The 14067-nt window shown below is 41.0% G+C and overlaps 1 protein-coding gene and 1 long non-coding RNA gene across 2 annotated transcripts in view; one reads left to right on the top strand and one right to left on the bottom strand.

Moving 5' to 3' along the window:
- Window positions 1–14067, bottom strand: part of grik4 (glutamate receptor, ionotropic, kainate 4) — a 444499-nt gene that overhangs the window by 186090 nt on the left and 244342 nt on the right. The window lies entirely within an intron of this gene.
- On the top strand, window positions 1091–5903 carry LOC106612472 (uncharacterized). The gene is made up of 7 exons (XR_001330305.2): window positions 1091–1276; window positions 1667–1732; window positions 1864–1976; window positions 3708–3789; window positions 4009–4163; window positions 4718–4860; window positions 4959–5903. It is a non-coding gene; the product is annotated as an uncharacterized lncRNA (long non-coding RNA).

Here is a 14067-nt window from a genome sequence, read left to right as displayed (position 1 = left end):
AGTAACTGAAAGGTTGCAAGTTCAAATCCCCGAGCTGACAAGGTACAAATCTGTCGTTCAGTCCCTGAATAAGGCAGTTAACCCACTGTTCCTAGGTTGTCGTTGAAAGTAAGAGTTTGTTCTTAACTGACTTGCCTAGTTAAATAAAGGTAAAATAAAAAATCCACGAATGGCACAATCATCACTGTCAGTGTAGTTGCAAATGTCAGGCAACATGAATCACACACCTCTCACATGGGTGAAATTGACCATCTGTCGATGGCCTGAACCATCTTTTTGTTGGGTGGGCTGGTCAAAGTTGACAAAATAATTTCAAATAAACATATTTTAAAAAGGGACATGGCCAGCGGCCCATGGGCCTGTTTAGATTTATTTTATTTTTTTTCTCTGTTGTCATAATATATTTGAGCAGAGAAAGACACACACACACTGACAAAGGTTTAGCCTACTACTGCCAGCTAATATTTTTGCTGAATATCGTATGAAATAGTAGGCTAGTTAATACTTAGGCCTAATTAGGAAGGGGGCATTCGGGAGAACACATATGACAGGCATTAACTTGCAATAGCTTAAAAAGTTGTTAAATTTAGAACACACACACAGTAAGCAATAGCCATATATTAGACATTCAATTCAGTACTGCTGCTTTTTATTAAATACAAGTGTAACCGATGTGAAATGGCTAGTTAGTTAGCAGTGGTGCGCACTAATACCGTTTCAATCAGTGACGTCACTCGCTCTGAGACTTGAAGTAAGGTTTCCCCTTGCGTTGCAAAGGCCGCGGCTTTGTGGCGCTATGGGTAACTGGGTGTCAGTTGTTGATGTGTGCAAGGGTCCCTGGTTCGAGCCCGGGTTGGGGCGAAGAGAGAGACGGAACCTACACGGTTACACAATTCATCATGTATTACAATGAAACACTGAATTAATTGCTAAATAATCCTCTGCTAAAGGTTAATTTGGTGACTGTATTTTTGCCTTACAAGAATGTATTTGTTGCTGCAAATTTGCTGCCAACTAAATACTGTGCCACAAGATGTTGCCAAAAGTTTGCCACTAATCTGTGCCAAACCTTTGGCAACAATAATATTTATTGCCATCAGTGGCAAACAGTTCGCCAGAGTTTTTTTTTCTGGCAGACAAATTCGGGTTTCAATTTGAATCTGTGGCAACAAGTTCCAAGACCAGTAATCGTTGATCACCAATCAGGGGGATAGAAACATCTGTTGAAAACTGGAAACCAAGCTATCTAGCTTTAGCTACCTACCAAAATTGGCCAGTGAGTGTCTTATTAATTTTAACTTATTAAACTTCCTAATAAACTTAATTGTATTAGCTAAATGATGCCTAGTTAGCAATGTCATGTTTTATGGGCTAGAGTGAAACACATTTTGTTGATACCAGTTTCAATCTGTCAGCACCACTGACTGACTGGCTAGCCCTTAGCTAGCTAACGTTATATCATATTTTTGCATAATTCATGTGATAACTAACTAATGATACATTGCTGTCTTTTAATACCAATATGCATGTCAATATGCTAGTGTCACGGTTCAATAGCATGTTAGCTAGCACAACAGCTAAGGTAGCAACAATATGAGTTGATTTGACATCAAACCAAAACGTAATTCCGATGGATACACTTTACCTACCCGTGGTGTTGGAAAAGGCTATATTGGGAGGAGGATGCATCAACACCCTGGAAATATGTTGTATCATCTTCAAGATTGAAAAGGTAAGTAAATGCATGTATTATTCTCATAAATGTAGCCCATACATGCATTATTTGTAACAATTACATGTTTAATTGATCTAAACTAGTAGCTAGCTCATCTTGATCATGTGTTGTTCCTTCTCTCTTTCTAGAAACAATCAGTAACAAGGCAAAAATACAGGTTGAGGCCTTCAATCAAACTGAGGACAGAGAAATAGGTTTGCACCAAACAGGTCCAGGCTTCTTGCATGCATGGCTTTGAGATGTAAGTTACAGTCTACATTTTTTTGTGTTGTTTGGATGACCCAATTGTTGGGTTGTAGGCATTGGGTCAATACTTGAGTTGTTTTCTGTAAATACAGCAAAGTTGGATTGTTGGGGCTGGGTTATTAAGGTTGTGTTATGGATATTTGACCCAGCCAGCGGGTTAATTCTCCCGCCACCAGTGTATGAAGTCCACCAGAAAACTTGCAAGTGTTCTAGGTAGTGTGACTAGGTTACTGATGAGTGGAAGACGGCTAAAGTTACTTAGACAGACTAAGGGTGTTTTGGCAGACTGAAAACCACGAAGAATTCTGAATTTGATGGTCATTCAGGTTAAATATTATACATTTATTTGCTCCTTTGCACCCCAGTATCTCTACTTGCACATTCATCTTCTGCCCATCTATCACTCCAGTGTTTAATTGCTACATTGTAATTGTAATTATTTTGCCACTATGGCCTGTTTATTGCCTTACCTCCCTAATCTTACTACATTTGCACACACTGTATATAGATTTTTTCTATTGTGTTATTGACTGTTTGTTTATTCCTTGTGTAACTCTGTTTTGTTTGTGTCGCACTGCTTTGCTTTATCTTGGCCAGGTCGCAGTTGTAAATGAGAACTTGTTCTCAACTGGCCTACCTGGTTAAATAAAGGTGAAATAAAAAACTAAAAATAGATTGTCCGATCATAATTAGGTAGCTAGCTAATGTTAGCTTGAGCGTAAGCTAGCTAGCCATTTTCTGTGTAAATAATATCTCTGGCTGTGGTAACATTATCCTTGTGACCATGCTCACGATGCTAGCTTTCTGAAGTCTTGTGGCAGAATATAACTAAATATATGTTTTTTTTGTCAACATTTGACTAGCTAACTATGTCAATGTCTGTAATGGTAGCTAACTAAAGTTAACTACCTTAGTCTGACACTTCTTCTGGACGGTCTTGGACACTGTTTCACTCGTTAGCACATTAGCTAAGCTAGCTGGGTAGCTAAATAAGTTACCATACAGTAGGTTAGCTATCTAAGTTACCATAGCTAGATTTAACTTATTCTCCATCTGGGTTAATTTAACCAAGATATTTGGCAGGCTTATTTCATGGTTGCATGGTGATTGATTGAGGTTGCTAGTGTTACAGTACTGGGTTTCAATGTTTTCTGACAGTGGCAACTTTAGTCAGACTTGTAAAGTTGAGGAGGATGGATGCAAATTCTGTTAGCTAGCTAATGTTAGTTTACCTTAAATTTGATGTAGCCAAGCTAGAAACATAGCTAGTTAGCTAAACTAACATTTCTTTATTTTTGTACTTAAATGCAGAGGTCAAGGCCTCTTTTATTCCAAAGTTTGAGGGTAAGTAACACTAAGAATTTATTTTTGAGAGTGGGGACAGATCTTTGTGGTGGGGGGGGCACACTGATTTTCATTGACCCTGTGTAAAACAGCATCTACGTCTTCCACATTGTCATCGATAACCAATCGTACAACCTTAATGGAAACTTGTAAGACTTCACCAAAGCCGCTTAGAACCATGCAGCCACTTTGGGACTAGATGCATTACAAGGTGGAAAAATCTGCCGTTCTGCCCTTGAGCAAGGCAGTTAACACCCAAAAACAACTGCTCCCAGGGCGCCATGGATGTCGATGAGGGGAGGCCCCCGCACCTCTCTGATTCAGAGGTTAATGCCTTCAGTTGTGCAAATGATTAGATATCCCTTTCACCCTCTCTTTGCAGCGGAAGAGATGAACCAGGAAACGCATTTGGACGACCCGACTATATCCTGAAGTTAAAGGAGAACATAAAAGCCTTACACACAGTGAGTATTCTGTAAACACCACCTTTTTTTATACAGGAGGGGAGGTCCTCGGGACACACGCATGAATGCATAGCACTGTGGACACACCAAGCGATACATCAAGCTTGAGCTGTAGCTGGGTCTTGCCAGGTACATGCCGAAAGATTTGTTGTGCACTTTGAAAACTGATTGTTAAAATACATTGATAATTCATTGAATACTTTGTGCTCACAACACAAGGCAGCCCAGATGACCAATTGGCTGAACAACATCTGGCCGCCAAACCAGGTTGCAGAGTACATGAAGGAGACAGAGATCCAGGGGGCTCAGTGGACCAGACAGAATGGGGCCGAGATAGTCGAGAGTATGAGCATTTGCTGGATACGCCAGGCATGGTGGGTAAATTGTTTTACAAAAACATTAGACTTGAATTTGATTCTGTTTGCTGTGATTAACTAGCCTGGCTGATGCAACCCGCGTGACTCAGTGCAGGGAGAGCTGTGACCACGCTGGTCTGGAAAGTAGGCTGTGGGTGTGAGAAGGACACAGCGGAGAGCCTACCAGTTAAAGCACAGCCCCTTTCATTATCGACGCAATATGCCGACAACATCAAAGAGCCATTAGACTCTGAATTCAGGAGGACTTCAAGAGTTAGGTGTTAGCCAGACTAGTGATTAACTGCAATGGAAAAGTAATTGTTTGTCTGGCTACAACAAAACACAATTCGAAGTCATATGGGGCAGAGTGTCACAAGAATTAGAAACAGCATTGGGTGTGGATACGGTGGGAACGTGGATCTGAGCGAGTGTGATGTCATAAATGTTTGTGGATATGTATGTAAATGTTAAGCTGTCTATTGTTTTTGTCAATGTATGTTGTATTTGTAAAAAATAATAACTAAAACCAAAATGAAATATTACAAGAAAAGTCATTGTCTGCTGTACTACAGATTGCTCAGGACTTCTCCAGTTTAAACCCGGACTGTTCGGGGAGACTCACTGATAACTGGATTGCGGTCTTCATGGACAAAAAAAAACTTTGCTTCGCCAGCCCAGAGAGAAGCAGGCCCAAGATGTTCTCTTCAAAGTGCAGGTATATGTTTGAAATGACCCTACTGGTGGTGCCTCATATGCTAATTTATTTTTTTGGCAGAAACAGGAAAGTTATTCACTGAACATTATTCTCTCCAGATACACAAGGTGACATTGCTTTAAGACTTCTGCCAGTGGTCCTCCCAACACCAGTCTACAAGATAAGCAGGAAGTCATTCCGACCCATCTTCAATGAGACCAGAAAGTCCTTCATTGACTTGCAGCCTGTACATTTAAATAGTGGATAGGCATAGGGGGGATGATGGGGAAATTAGATGATGGTACACAGTATTTTGTAAACATTGAATGAAAGGAATAGATTTCCAAAATCTGTTATGCATAACGGCACACTTAAAGACATTAGGTAGGTTTCCATCCAATTTGTGACAGATTTTCATGCAAATATTCTAAAATCTGCATAAAACAATATGTGCATTTTCCCACCAGAGATGTTTCCAGCAAACTGACTTTTTGCAGAGAAAAGGCTGTGCGTGATGAAGTAGTGCACATACACTTCGATATGGTGGTTATTATATCAATATTTTTGGAATAAAAGGAGTTTCTCCCGCCATTTATCATATAATTACTTTTAATGACACAAAGATTCCACCATGTCGAACGAACAAATTGTATGTAGGCATTTATACAATTGTACCGGCATTTCATGTTTCCATCAGCCCTGTCATTACTTTTTCCACTGCTTGGGGGCACTGGATGTGTTCTTCAAGTCATATTATGTGTTAACTTTCCCACTGTGCCCCAGCATGGGAATTCCTACAGACCACGGTGTATCAGTTGCAAGGAATAGAATCCCCTGCAGTAAGACTGTTGCGAGCATGTCTTTTTTTTTTCATTGAACAGTAGTGGTATCTGCGCTTGTATGTACAAGAGCTGTGAGAAGTGACAGGAGGAAGCACAGCCCTCCGGCTGATGTGTTCCTGTGAATTAATGGATCAATGGATGGATGAACCACAAGTGTCTCATTCCAATGCTAATATGCTCTTAAGGCACTATTTATAGCTTTGTTAAATTTACTTGTTTTTATAATTTTTTTGCATTTGTGCCTGCTTTTTGCCTACAGTAGCGGTATGTGGCTTGTTTGCCTTTAGTTCAACTACTGAAGCACGTTCTGGCACGCTTTCATTCTATCACAACATTTCACTTTAAATGCAAATCTTTTGGGGATTGTGAAAAGTGCTTTATGAATGAAATACAGTTATTAAGTAATGAGTCATTGGACCATGTCCTTTAATAGAGCGACCTTCAAATGTCATATTTTACACTTGTTCTGTGTAACAATGTTTGAACTCGACCCAAATGTAGACCATTTATTGTATGGCAAAACAGCATTTTGTGTGTGTGTGTGTGATGTCACCTAAGATAACCGAAGTGTGTCAGGGAATGTGAATATTTATTGATTAGCTCTGGCACTGTCTGATAGACAGATCTGTGTTAATACCACTTAGTAGTGTCACACACATGCTTTGTTTTTCTCAGATTACAATCTGTGTTTCAATTTCAACTGAGGCTTTAGTCTGTTTGGACTGTGGTTCATGAAATAATATCAATACATTATAATATCAATCCTATCTTACCTTGTGAAAGAATACATATTTAGACTTAGCACATTGAAGCAATTTAAAAATGGGTATATTCTCTGACGGGATGTATGTTCTGAAATGCAGGCAATAGAGATTCATTATTTGAAATTGTATGTTGATTGTGTTTGTAGGAAAGGGAGGGGCTGGGATGGTAGAGAAGGAAATAAATATGCAAGCAAAATTGAAATTAGGATTACGCTGAAAATAACCCAATAATTACATAAATTACCAATTACCATTGTCCTGTTGAAAAACAGGACAATAGTCCCACTAAGCCCAAACCAGATGGGATGGCGTATCGCTGCAGAATGCTGTGGTAGACATGTCACCAGCAAAGCACCCCCACACATAACACCACCTCCTCCATGCTTTACGGTGGGAAATACACATGTGGAGATCATCCATTTGCCTTCATCTCACAAAGACATGGCAGTTGGAACCAAAAATCGTCAATTTGGATTCCATACCAAAGGACAAATTTCCACCGGTCTAAAGTCCATTGCTCGTGTTTCTTGGCCCAAGCAAGTCTCGTCTTATTATTGGTGTCCTTTAGTAGTGGTTTCTTTGCAGCAATTTGACCATGAATGCCTGATTCACAGTCTCCTCTGAACAGTTGATGTTGAGATGTGTCTGTTACTTGAACTCTGTGAAACACTTATTTGGGCTGCAATTTCTGAGGCTGGTAACTCTAATGAACTTACAGTATTCTCTGCAGCAGAGGTAACTCTGGATCTTCCATTCCTGTGGTGGTCCTCATGAGAGCCAGTTTCATCATAGCGCTTGATGGTTTTTGCGACTGCACTTGAAGAAGCTTTCAAAGTTCTTGAATTGTTCCCTATTGACTGACCTTCATGTCTTAAAGTAATGACGGACTGTCATTTCTCTTTGCTTATTTGAGCTGTTCTTGCCATAATATGGACTTGGTCTTTTACCAAATAAGTCTATCTTCTATATACCAACCCTACCTTGTCAAAACACAACTGATTGGCTCAAAAGCATTATGAAGGAAAGAAATTTCAGAAATTAATGTTTAGGATGGCACACCTGTTAATTGAAATGCATTCTAGGTGACTACCTCATGAAGCTGCATTCCAGGTGAAGCTGGTTGAGAGAATGCCAAGAGTGTGCAAAGCTGTCATCAAAGCAAAGGGTGGCTATTTGAAGAATCTCAAATATAAAATACACTGCTCAAAAAAATAAAGGGAACACTTAAACAACACATCCTAGATCTGAATGAAAGAAATAATCTTATTAAAAACGTATTTCTTTACATAGTTGAATGTGCTGACAACAACATCACACAAAAATAGTCAATGGAAATCCAATTTATCAACCCATGGAGGTCTGGATTTGGAGCAACACTCAAAATTAAAGTGGAAAACCACACTACAGGCTGATCCAACTTTGATGTAATGTCCTTAAAACAAGTCAAAATGAGGCTCAGTAGTGTGTGTGGCCTCCACCTGCCTGTATGACCTCCCTACAATGCCTGGGCATGCTCCTGATGAGGTGGGGGATGGTCTCCTGAGGGATCTCCTCCCAGACCTGGACTAAAGCATCCGCCAACTCCTGGACAGTCTGTGGTGCAACGTGGCGTTGGTGGATGGAGCGAGACATGATGTCCCAGATGTGCTCAATTAGATTCAGGTCTGGGGAACAGGCGGGCAGGTCCATAGCATCAATGCCTTCCTCTTGCAGGAACTGCTGACACACTCCAGCCACAGGAGGTCTAGCATTGTCTTGCATTAGGAGGAACCCAGGGCCAACCGCACCAGCATATGGTCTCACAAGGGGTCTGAGGATCTCATCTTGGTACCTAATGGCAGTCAGGCTACATCTGGCGAGCACATGGAGGGCTGTGCGGCCCCCCAAAGAAATGCCACCCCACACCATGACTGACCCACCGCCAAACCGGTCATGCTGGAGGATGTTGCAGAACGTTCTCCACGGCGTCTCCAGACTCTGTCACGTGCTCAGTGTGAACCTGCTTTCATCTGTGAAGAGCACAGGGCGCCAGTGGCGAATTTGCCAATCTTGGTGTTCTCTGGCAAATGCCGAACGTCCTGCACGGTGTTGGGCTGTAAGCACAACCCCCACCTGTGGACGTCGGGCCCTCATACCACCCTCATGGAGTCTGTTTCTGACAGTTTGAGCAGACACATGCACATTTGTGGCCTGCTGGAGGTCATTTTGCAGGGCTCTGGCAGTGCTCCTCCTGTTCCTCCTTGCACAAAGGCGGAGGTAGCGGTCCTGCTGCTGGGTTGTTGCCCTCCTACGGCCTCCTACACGTCTCCTGATGTACTGGCCTGTCTCCTGGTAGCGCCTCCATGCTCTGGACACTACGCTGACAGACACAGCAAACCTTCTTGCCACAGCTCGCATTGATGTGCCATCCTGGATGAGCTGCACTACCTGAGCCACTTGTGTGGGTTGTAGACTCCGTCTCATGCTACCACTAGAGTGAAAGCACCGCCAGCATTCAAAAGTGACCAAAACATCAGCCAGGAAGCATAGGAACTGAGAAGTGGTCTGTGGTCTCCACCTGCACAATCACTCCTTTATTGGGGGTGTCATGCTAATTGCCTATAATTTCCACCTGTTGTCTATTCCATTTGCACAAGAGCATGTGAAATGTATTGTCAATCAGTGTTGCTTCCTAAGTGGACAGTTTGATTTCACAGAAGTGTGATTGACTTGGAGTTACATTGTGTTGTTTAAGTGTTCCCTTTATTTTTTTGAGCAGTATATATTTTCATTTAACACTGGTTACATGATTTCATATGTGTTTTATCAGTGTTTCTTCGCTTTTGAATGTCTTTTCAACCAGAAAGTGGGTCTTAGTTTGTAACGAGTGACTTTTGTGTCCGATTACATAGCCTCCACCACTGGAGGGTGGAAAGTCCCGTCTATTTAATTCGCTGCAAGGCCCGTCACTTCTTGACCAAAAGATAAGCATCAGCGGCACTGTCAAATGAAGCACAAAGCTGGAAATCTAACTGCATCCACATAAACTAGTCCCAGCATCATTCTATGACAAACGCAGAAGGTTTTATATTGCGTTCAGAAGAAAACAGAGAAAGAGGACGAGAGACTGTCAGTTCCTTTTAAATTAGCCATTGGCTGTATTATACAGCCAAAACATTAAGGATCTGGCAGTCTCTCTCCTTTTCTCTCTTGTTTTCTTCCCTTGAATTATATGTAGCCTAAACACATGACAGGCACTAATTATACAGTTGAAATTGGAAGTTTACATACACTTAGGTTGGAGTCATTAAAACTCGTTTTTCAATCACCACAAATTTCTTGTTAACAAACTATAGTTTTGACGGTCAGGACATCTACTTTGTGCATGACACAAGTAATTTTTCCAACAATTGTTTACAGACAGATTATTTCACTTATAATTCATGGTATCACAATTCCAGTGGGTCAGAAGTTTACATACACCAAGTTGACTGTGCCTTTAAACTCCAGAAAATGTCATGGCTTTAGAAGCTTCTGATAGGCTAATTGACATCATTTGAGTCAATTGGAGGTGTACCTGTGGATGTATTTCAAGGCCTACCTTCAAACTCAGTGCCTCTTTGCTTGACATCATGGAAAAATCAAAAATAAATTAGCCAAGAAAAAAAATTGTAGACCTCCACAAGTCTGGTTCATCCTTGGGAGCAATTTCCAAACGCCTGAAGGTACCACGTTCATCTGTACAACCAATAGTACGCAAGTATAAACACCATGGGACCACGCAGCCATCATACCGCTCAGGAAGGAGACGCATTCTGTCTCCTAGAGATGAACGTACTTTGGTGCGAAAAGTGCAAATCAAACCCACAACAACAGCAAAGGACCTTGTGAAGATGCTGGAGGAAACAGGTAAAAAGTATCTATATCCACAGTAAAACGAGTCCTATCTCGACATAACCTGAAAGGCCACTCAGCAAGGAAGAAGCCACTGCTCTAAAACCGCCATAAAAAAGCCAGACTACGGTTTGCAACTGCACATGGGGACAAAGATCGTACTTTTTGGAGAAATGTCCTCTGGTCTGATGAAACAAAAATAGAACTGTTTGGCCATAATGACCATCGTTATGCTCGGAGGAAAAAGGGGGAGGCTTGCAAGCCAAAGAACACCATCCCAACCGTGAAGCACGGGGGTGACAGCATCATGTTGTGGGGGTGTTTTGCTGCAGGAGGGACTGGTGCACTTCACAAAATAGATGGCATCATGAGGCAGGAAAATTGTGGATATATTGAAGCAACATCTCAAGACATCAGTCAGGAAGTTAAAGCTTGGTCGCAAATGGCTCTTCCAAATGGACAATGACCTCAAGCATACCTCAAGTTGTGAAAAATGGCATAAGGACCAAAAAGTCAAGGTATTGGAGTTGCCATCACAAAGCCCTGACCTCAACCCTATAGAGAATTTGTGGGCAGAACTGCAAAAGCGTGTGTGAGCAAGGAGGCCTACAAACCTGACTCAGTTACACCAGCTCTGTCAGGAGGAATGGGCCAAAATTGACCCAACTTATTGTGGGAAGCTTGTGGAAGGCTCCCAGAAACATTTAACCCAAGTTAAACAATTTAAAGGAAATGCTACCAAATACTAATTGAGTGTATGTAAACTTCTGACCCACTGGAAATGTGATGAAAGAAATAAAAGCTGACAAATCATTCTCTCTACTATTTTCTGAGATTTCACATTCTTAAAATAAAGTGGTGATCCTAACTGACCTAATACAGGGAATTGTTACTAGGATTAAATGTCAGGAATTGTGAAAAACGGAGTTTAAATGTATTTGGCTAAGGTGTATGTAAACTTCTGACTTCAACTGTATGTAGTTAGGCTGTTTATAAGGTATTATATAAGCCAATTATGATCTATAATGTGTTTATTCAGTGGTTTTCTTTGTCAAGTGTTTATACATTCACCACTAGGATGGGTAACACTAAGGGTCTGTAATAAACCATTCATAAGGCATTGATAAATTGTGTTCCCCATTTATTAATCATTACTCCCACGTCAAACAATTTACTAATATGTTTGCCGTCCCTAATCTAAAGTGAGTGCTATTTATACTTTATAATACTTTATAAAATGGGTTGTTTGGATCCTGATTAGTTGATAGCAGGGAGTTATAGCACCACAATCCCTGCATTACACGGGTAACACCTGTAAACAGTTCCATTAGATTTATCAATGCACATCCACTGTCCCACAACCCAGCCTCCACTGTCCCACAGTATAGCCAGTCAATTTAAGTGAAAAAAAAGGCAAAGACAATATTTCCCCATGCTACTAGCTTAGCATTTGGTACAGCGGGGGTTAATATAAGCCTTGCTCTGTGCCTATCTGACCTGTGCAACATGTTGCAGGTTTAAATTTTGCGATCTCCACCGTGCCATGCATATGAACGTGACGAGACTGACAGATTCTATGAGCCAGGCAAATTCATTTATCAGGATCATTATAATGGATATTTCCAAAGAAATGTAAATAGAAACAAAGGTAAAACAAACAAATGCATGTAGTTTGCTGTCATTTCAGCTTCTTGATGTGATTGTGTGTTAGCTTGCCTTTAATTGGCTAGCTAGCAAAGAATAAGTAACATTAGCCTTGCTATCCTCCATTACTATATTATTGACTTGACCATCAGCAGTTTTTTGCCAATTTATACATTATTTAATAAATAATGATTTATTGAAGCTTTTGTCTCATCATTGAACCTCTAATAGCTAGCCATCTAGCTATATGCCAATGATTTGTTTGGCATAGCAACATGGAATGAACAGAATGACTGTGTCAAAATATCCCAAAACTAATTAACGACCATTCTCTTTGGTTAGCAACTTCAGAACTTCACAACTAACAACTGGCTTTTTCCCAAACTATATCGTCTGGTGGAAGAATGGAGAAAAAAAGTATTACTCATTAAAATAAAGCTAATGAAAACATGTCATTAATCCTTTTTTTAATGTCAATAACCGTTTTAGAAAAGTAATAAGGCCCTTGAACCCGGGGATTATTTGGCTTCGCATCGTGCCTAAGAACAACAGTCGGGAGTTAACACATGATAATCCCTGGGTTCTCATGCCTAATTTCTTAATAAAAAATATCTGAATGACCAGTGTAATTTCTCACAAAAAGATGGGCATGCCATTGGTAGACATTCCAACAGTACCTGGTAAAAGAATAAGTACATAACACAGGATGTTTAAGAATATACACTGAAAACAAAATACACTCAACAGTTTCCTATGTGGAGGTAAAGAAAAAGTGTATAAGTAGCATGATGATGTGGGCTGGTGTGGCTAAAATGCTACTACTGTAGGGCAGATTATTATTTTTTGTCCCAGTCTGCCCCTGACCTCTCATTTTCCATGACAACTATTACTGATCTTGAGGAGCGAAAGTATTGAAGTGTATAGTGTCACACTATTTATGTCTGACCTTGCTCCCCTTAACAACATGAGAATGGATGTCTACAACACGCCACCAAGACATTCATATGCGGGGGACCACTGCACAAAAAAAAAAAAAGATGCGACAGATATAGGAAACAGCTAGGTCACTCCGCATTGATGTTCACCTTGGAGAAATAAAATTCAGAGGGGCAGAGCAATGTGAATAGCTGTCAAGTGTGCGAGAGGAACTGGGTGAAATGGATTGTTCGTTTAGACACATCCGTAATGGAAGGTGTTAATGACAAACGGTCCGCTTGGCTTATTTGTGAACGGCTGTCATTTCCCTCTGTTCCACTTATCACCAGAGCTTCACCTCTTTTCTGTTTCCATATTTCAAGAGAGTAGAGTAGGTCCTCTGTCAAGTTTTCGCATGGCTTGATTATATGGCTCATGGATATAATGTGAAACATCCAGCATGCCCTGACAAAGACACATCAATAAGCCTAACTGGTTTGTTAAAAGCCATATTTCATGACATAGAATATGTCTTCCTCTTTTTTATCCAGATGACTTTTATCCAGATGACTTTCTATCCAATCCACATTCAGACAATGAGACTTTTATTTTCATGTCCAAAGATACAGTGCATTTCGAAAGTATTCAGACCCCTTGAAATTTTCCACATGTTATAGCCTTACTCTAAAATGTATTAAATCGTTTTTCCCTTCAGTCTACACACAATACCCCATAATGACCAAGCAAAAACAAGTTAGGTTCTGGCTGGGCCACTCAAAGACATTTAGAGGCTTGTCCCGATGCCACTCCTGCATTGTCTTGACTGTGTTCTTAGGGTCATTGTCCTGTTGTATGGTGAACCTTCACCCTAGTCTGAGGTCCTGAGCACTCTGGAGCAGGTTTTCGTCAAGGAGCTCTCTGTACTTTGCCTCAATCTTGACTTGTCTCCCAGTCCCTGCTGCTAAAAAACATCCCCACAGCATGATGCTCCCACCACCATGCTTCACCGTAGGGATGGTGCCAGGTTTCCGCCAGATATGATGCTTGGCATTCAGGCCAAAGAGCTCAATCTTGGTTTCATCAGACCAGAGAATCATGGTCTTAGAGTCTTTATGTGCCTTTTGGCAAACTCCAAGCAGGCTGTCATGTGCCTTTTACTGTTTGGTGGAGTGCTGCAGAGATGGTTGTCC

This window comes from Salmo salar, chromosome ssa09, assembly GCF_905237065.1.
Source record: "Salmo salar chromosome ssa09, Ssal_v3.1, whole genome shotgun sequence".
Lineage (NCBI taxonomy): Eukaryota > Metazoa > Chordata > Actinopteri > Salmoniformes > Salmonidae > Salmo > Salmo salar.
This window is presented reverse-complemented; position numbering and strand designations above follow the sequence as displayed.